The sequence below is a fragment of the Dasypus novemcinctus genome, chromosome 25, assembly GCF_030445035.2.
Source record: "Dasypus novemcinctus isolate mDasNov1 chromosome 25, mDasNov1.1.hap2, whole genome shotgun sequence".
NCBI classification, from domain to species: Eukaryota; Metazoa; Chordata; class Mammalia; order Cingulata; family Dasypodidae; genus Dasypus; species Dasypus novemcinctus.
Window position 1 is genome coordinate 40,809,420 of NC_080697.1, and position 7,521 is coordinate 40,816,940.

The following is a 7,521-nucleotide window of genomic DNA, read 5'->3' on the forward strand; positions in this document are numbered from 1 at the left end:
AAGAAAAAGAAAGAAAATGAATCCACCGAAACTTTGCACCAGAGACTCTACCTTGCATAGTTGCCAAGAGAACACTCCCATAGTTGTATTCTCAACCACCGTTCTCTACAGGGTGTCTGTGGTAGGGGGATGTGTGAGAAAGTGTGCACCTGGGGAATGTTTCTTTTTATAAAAAAAGCACATAGAAATTGTTTATTTGTAACTATGTTGCCAAAATCAAACATTCCAGATTTTTTAAAGAAAAAAGAAAAAGATATTGGGGAGAGTGTGAATGCAGTTCCCCACTACCACAAATTATGCAGTCGAGTTTCCTACACTTGAGAGAATCTTAGGACTCAGCACACTCGGAGTGCAATGGATAAGTTTCACCCTAGGAAAGCCACCTTCATGATCATGGTGTCTCCTCTACCAGGTAAGTATGGGGCAGACTTCTATGGAATATAAATGTGTTCATCATAGGCTGTTATCTCAGTGGGTGGAGACCCACACAATAACCAACTACATATTAAATTCCCATCTTGGGTAGTCCTGCTATCTTTTCTAATAGAGTGGCAATACATAGGCAGTGCCTAATAAAAGACAATGATCAATACACCAAACCCTTCATACTAATGCTTGTACTTATGAATCTTGTTCATGTAAAATTGAAACAGCCTAATAATATCTATTGCCTAAGAGTTACCTGCAGAAAGACTCCTTGCTACTCAAATGTAGCCTCTTACTAAGCCAAACTCAGCAAATAAAATCACTACCCTCCCCCCAGTGGGGGACATGACTGCTGAGGATGGACATCCCTGGCACTAAGGGATTAATACCAAGTGCCAGCCAGTGATGCATTTGGAAAAAGACTTTGACTTGAAGGGGAAAACATTAAATAGAAGAAAGTTTTTATGGCTGAGAGATTTCAAAGTTAGAAAGACATTCCAGAGGTTACTCTTATGCACAACTCAGGTGGCTCTCACTAACTGTCACAGTAAACAAAGCCTCAAACAGAGGCACTCCCAAGGGCTCTAGAGAAATCTGGACAGTAAAGACAAGGCATACAATCCCATGAAATTGAACACCACTTTGGTGGGCTTTGCCTTGGAATATATGATAACCTATTTCCCTACTGTACCAGAGTTAGGCTCATTTACAATTTCCCTATAAATGATTCTTCTATCTCTTTTATTTGAATCTATAATTAGCACTATACTCATTAAATATATGTCCCAGAGACTTAAATCTTCATTATGTTCATATGCTGGTTGAGCCCTGAATCTCAGCAGAATTGCAGCCTACACCTACTCTCCTGTTCATCAGACTCACCCAGGACAACTTACAAAATGACAATGCACAACCCATTTCTCAAAAAGAAAAGAGTATCTATAACTGTAAGCAAAAGATATCAGGAGATATTATCTCCCTGATAAGATCTAAGCTCCCTATCAATCTGAAGCAGAACAGGCATCACCATCCCCACATCATTAAAATAGAGGAATGAATAAGTGGGGAATGCAAACATGGACAAAAGTAGACTTATTATTGTCATCATGGAAGAACTTGTAACACTGATATAACCACGGTTGTTACCAGAGATTCTGAGGGGAAGGGGAAGGAAGACTAGGTGGAACACAGGGTATTTTTAGGGCCTTGGAATTTTTCTGCATCATGTTGCAATATAGGCTATTATACATTTTGTCAAAACCTATAAAATTGTATGGTGCCAATATGTAAACCAGAATGTAAACTATAGACCATGGTTAGTAGCAGTGCTTCAATGTTTGTTCCTCAAATGTAACAAATGTACCACACTAATGTAAGATGATATTCATAGGAGAAAATGTGAATCCCTTATATTTTTATGTAACTTTTCTGTAATCTAAATGCTCTTTAAAATAAAATTAAAAATATATATGTATTTAAAAAGGGATCCAAATTAGAAAGAAGTAAAACTATTCCCATTTGTAGATAACTCGTTCTGATATATACAAAATCCTGAAGAAAAAAAAAAGCCACTAAGCTCCTAGAGCTAATAAATACATTCAACAAAATTGTGAGGTACAAGATATAACACACAAAAATCAGTATTCTTTCTAAATACTAGTAAGAAACAATCTGAAGAGAAAATCAGCAAAAAAAAATTCCATTTACAAATTAAATAAAGTCAAATACCTAGGAATAAATTTAACAAAGGGTATAAAAATCTTGTGCTAGGGAAACTACAAAACATTGCTATAAGAATACAAAGAAGACTAAAATAAGTGGAAGGAAATCCAGTAATCAGGAATTTAAAGACTAAATATTAGAATGTCAATTCTACTCAGAGCAATTTACAGACTCAATGAAATCCCAGTGAAAATCCAACAACCTTCTTTGTAGAAATGGAAAAGCCATTCATTAAATGGATATGGAAGAATTAGGGCTCCCAAATAGCCAAAACCATCCTGAAAAGGAAGAATGAAGTTGGATGATTCATACTTTCCAATTTTAAAACTTATTAAAAAGTTACAATAATCAAAATAGCATGGTACTGGAACAAAGACAGAAACATAGACAAACGGAATCAAATTGAGAGTTCAGAAAGAAATCTTCATATGTCTGACCAATTTTGACAAGGATGCCATGTCCCCTCAATGGGGAAAGAATAATCTTTTCAACAAATAGTTCTGGAAAAACTGGATATCCATGAGGAAAAGAGTGACAGTGGACCCCTACCTCTCAGCATATACAAAAATTAACCCATAATGGATGAAAGATCTAATTTAAGAACCAAAGCTATAAAGCTCATAGAATAAAACATAAGGATGAATTTTCAGGACTTTGTGTTAGGCAATGATTTCTTAGACTTCACAACAAAAGCACAAACAACAAAAGAAAAAATAATGAAATGGAAGACTTCTTCAAATTTTAATACTTTTGTGCTTGAAATGACTTCATCATGGAAGTAAAAAGGCAACCTACAGAATGGAAGAGAATATTTGGAAAATTCATCTCCTCTAAGGGGTTAATATGCAGATTATATAAAGAAATCATACATCTCAATAACTAAAAGACAAACAACCAAATTTTAAAATGTGCAAAAGATTGAATAGAAATTTCCTCAAAGAAGATCTACAAGTGGCCAATAATCACAATAATGCATTATATAATAACATAATTAGCCATTAAAGAAATGCAAATCAAAACCACAAGATACCATTTTGTAGTCTCTTTAATAGCTTCCATAAAAAAATAGAAAATAAGTGTTGGAGAGGTTGTGGAGGGATAGGGAAAATAAATCATTGCTGGTGAAAATGTAAAATGGTGCAGCCACTGTGGAAAACATGGTGGCAATTCCTCAGAAAGTCCCAGATAGAATGACCATATGACTTGGTAATCACTCTTCTTTGGGTATATATTCAAAAGATTCAAAGCAGGGACTCAAACAGATGTATTTGCACAACAATGTTCACAGCAACATGATTCACAACTGCCTAAAGATGGAGGCAACCCAAGTACCAATCAACCAAATAAGTATATATACATACAGATATGTTATATACATACAGTGGAATATTATTTAGCCATGAAGGAGAATGGAGTTCTGGTTCATGCAACAACATGGATGAACCTTGAAGATATGATGTTAAATGAAATAAGCCAGAAAGAAAAGGACAAATACTGCATGGTCTCACTGATATGAAGTAATTAAAGTAAACAAATTCAAAGAATCAGAAACAAGAATACAAGTTACCAATTGTTGGGGTGGGTGTAGGGAATGGATATTTAATGCTGAATTATACAGGGTTTCTGTTTGGGATGATGGAAAATTTGGGAGATGGTAGGTGGTAACGGGGGCACAACATTGTGAATGTTATTACCACCACTGGATTATATATACAAATGTGGTTAAAAGGGGAAATTTTAGGTTTTATAGGTTTTATATATCTTACTCAAATGAAAAATTTTTTTTTAATTTTTTTTATTGACTTTGTAATAATATTACATTAAAAATATATATGTGAGGTCCCATTCAACCCCATCCCCCCCCTCCCCCCCCCCCCAACAACACTCGTTCCCATCATCATGACACATCCATTGGATCAAATGAAAAATTTAAGAACACAATAACGTAGAACTGACAACACATTGAGTGAACCCTAGTGTAAACTAGGGGTTGTAATAGTATAATTAGAATAATATTGTTTCACCAATTGTACAAAGTTTCCTTACTAATGCAAAGTGTTATAACAGGGTGGTATATGGGAAAATACACTCTAATATAAATTATGGACTATAGTTAATAGTACAATTTCAATATTCTTTCATCAGTTGTAACAAAGGTACCATACTAATGAAAAGTATTAACAATAGGGAGCATATATGGGAATGCTGTCATTTTTACATGAATTTTCTGTAAATCTACACTTTATCTACTTTAAAAAATTCTAAGTAAACAAGGTATAGTCTATTAAGAACATTGTAGAACCTTATTTTTTTGGCACAGTTCTAGGTAGCAAGTGTGTGTTATGTCTGGATTCTTTCCTGTAACTTTAATATTGTGAAGTTCATATAAGTTGTTGCATGTAATTGAAGTTTTACTTTTTTTTTCATCACATGAATATATACCATCATTTATTCATACAACTTGATGGTGATAGGCTTTTGAGATTTTCAAGTTTGGGTTGTTATAAGAAATCTGCTGCAAACATTCTTGCACTTTGCCTTTTTGCACATATAAATGCATCGCAGGTAAGGATATGCTGAGTTGTGTTGCTGGGGTATGATGTATTCAGCTGAGTAAATACTGACAATGTTTTCCAAATGATTTTTACCAATATATTCTACCACAACAGTTTAAGAGCATTACATTACTCTACATTCTCCTTAATGCTTCTCATTGTCAGGTTTTCTGTTTCTTTATATTTTTTCCTCTCTCCCTTCCTTCCTTCTCTCCTCCCTCCTTTCTCTCTCTCTCTCTATTTCTCTCTTTCCTTCTCTTTCCTTCCTTCTTTCTTTTTCTTTCTCTTTTCTTTTCCTTTCTCTTCTTTCCTAATATTAGCCATCTGGTATGAGGATGATGATACTTGGTTGTTTCATTTCACTTTTCTCTTATGATGAATGAAGTTGACAGTATTTTCATATGCAGTTTGTCAATTTAAATATCCTTTTGTCTGTTCTAATATTTTGTCTAATTATTACTGGATTGATTAATATTTCTTGTTGACATTAGATCTTTAAATATAATGTGGATACATTTTTGTTGAAGAGTTGTATTTTCCATAGCTTCTCTTCCTCTTTGGCTTTTCTTTTCCTTCTCTTTGTGTTCCCTTTTTTTTTTTTAACTTTTCTATTATTGTCTTCTTATGACAAAAGGTTTAATTTTAATGAACTCCAATATTGCAACAGTTATCTTCATGGTTAGCACCTTTTATGTTCTGTTTAAGAAATGTTTGCTTATCCCAAAGTCATGAAAATATTTTTGCCTTCTATCAGCTTGATTGTTACTGTTTCAATATAATATTACCTTACTTTTGTTCTATAGAGCTTCTTGAATTCTTTGCTTGATGTATTTTTTTACTTAGGGAAACTTCTGGGCAATATTTCTTTGAAAATTGCTTCTTCCCTATTCTTCACACTCCTTTCCATATTAAATTTTAATTATATCATGTCCCATGGGTCTCTTGCATCCTTCTTTTGCATTTTCCATAATTTTATTTTCCCTTTTTTTACTTATTATGGACATTTCTTCCAGTTAAACTTTATGTTTGCTAGTCCTCTTTTCTGCAATATCTAAACTATTCCGTTCTATTGAATTCTTAATTTTAGCCGTGCAGCTTCAGTTTGTGAATTCCCATTTAGGGTTCTAGAATTTCCTAGACTCTAGCTCTCTGTTATTTTTCATTTTATCTTTTTGAGTATTTAATCATATTTTTTATCATCTTTTTCTGAGTTACCATTTTCTTTTTTTTTTTCATTGAAACTTTTTGTCACTTTCCTTTCAAGCATTTTGGCCTTGTCTTTTTGTATACCTGGAAATTAATTTTTTGAGTTTCAGGTATTATATATGAAAACTTCCATAGTCACTGGATGGTATTATTTCTTCTAAATGAACTTCATTTCCTTTGAAGGCATGTAGATTACCGGCAGATTCCCTTGATCCAGTTAAGGTGAATTTTCAGGCTTTGTTATGGTTGGTGCTTTTCTCCCCAGCCCCTATTTCTGTGATCAAAGTCTTGCTCTAGGAGCTAGGGCTCCTAGGTATCACCTGAATGTCTGGAGTATTTACCTAGACTGTTCCATCATGTCATCCCCTAAATGCCAAACCATCTCCAGCACTAGAAAATCACACTGAAAACCTTAGATCATGCCCTTAGAATGCATGTGCTGCTTTTGTTGTTGTTATTTATTAACAACAACTCATTATATGGCCAGGTGATAAGCCAGCAAATTAGGCTTCACTTATGCGTGTTTATCTACCCTCCCACTCCAACTTTTCAACCTTTGTCAAACCTAAACTACATCTTCTCTCTCCCCAGCAAAGTGAACTGTTGTCAGCTCCTGGATGGTGGTATTATTTTGGTTTTTATTTCATGTACAGCAAATCACCAGTGGCCCACAGGAGAACAAAAAGGAAGAAAATGTGTGATTCATTTCATATTGCTTATAGTTGTCTCTAAAATTTGGTCCTTCTTGCAGTCTTCCTTATTTTTTTAGAAGGGTTTTAAAATATTTACTTTATATATTTTATGGTAAAAAGGTTAGGTTGATACAAGCTTCTATGTAATGGCTAGAAGTGAAAGTCTCATTCTCACATTATATGATTTTTCATTGAAGAAAAAAAGACTAGAGTTTTCAAAGTGAGCATTAATCTTCAAGTAAATCTCTATGTTTATGGAACTTCTTTAACAAATTTCCATTAAATATTTAATATATTTATTGAGTATTTATTGCATATATATAAGAATTTATGTATGAATTAATGTATTTATTCCCTGAAAAAAATAATTTTAGGTGCCATTTATGTGTCAGGCTCTGCTATATCCAGATATTCTAAAATAAATAGGAAATAAACTCAACCTTACGGAGCTTAAAATCTATTGAAGGAAGCATGCTAGTATAATTTTGTTATGAACCGGTTGTTATTATATCCAAAAGGAATGAAAACTAACCACAAAAAAGTTTTCTTGAAGGAAGTGGTATTGAGGATGAATTCTGAAGGTTGATTGGGATTAAGTCAGATTAAAAATGTGCATGTGCCTATGGGCTAAATTTGAGCATAGGGATTTGGAGAGTAGTGGATTCCAGGAAATGGGTGTAGCATTTGTAAGACACCGAATATAAGAGAAAGCATAGCTTATTCAAGAATGTGAAAATGATATGAAACCTTGAAATACAAAAAAGGGAATTGAAAAAGATAGGACTGGAGAAGAAGGTAAGAATCTGAATATAGAAAGCCTTTTACACCTTGGTGAGGAGAGGGATTATAGTCTGAAATCTATGAACTATAATTTAAGAATTTAGATAGTTATATAATCAGATAGAGATATTAATCTGGAA

General features: G+C 33.6%; 1 non-coding gene across 1 annotated transcript; it reads right to left on the reverse strand.

The window, feature by feature from the left end:
• Positions 1-256: 256 nt before the first annotated feature.
• Positions 257-420, reverse strand: LOC111761256 (U1 spliceosomal RNA). Its single transcript, XR_002794669.1, has one exon. It is a non-coding gene; the product is annotated as a U1 spliceosomal RNA (small nuclear RNA).
• Between the last annotated feature and the right edge of the window lie 7,101 nt (positions 421-7,521).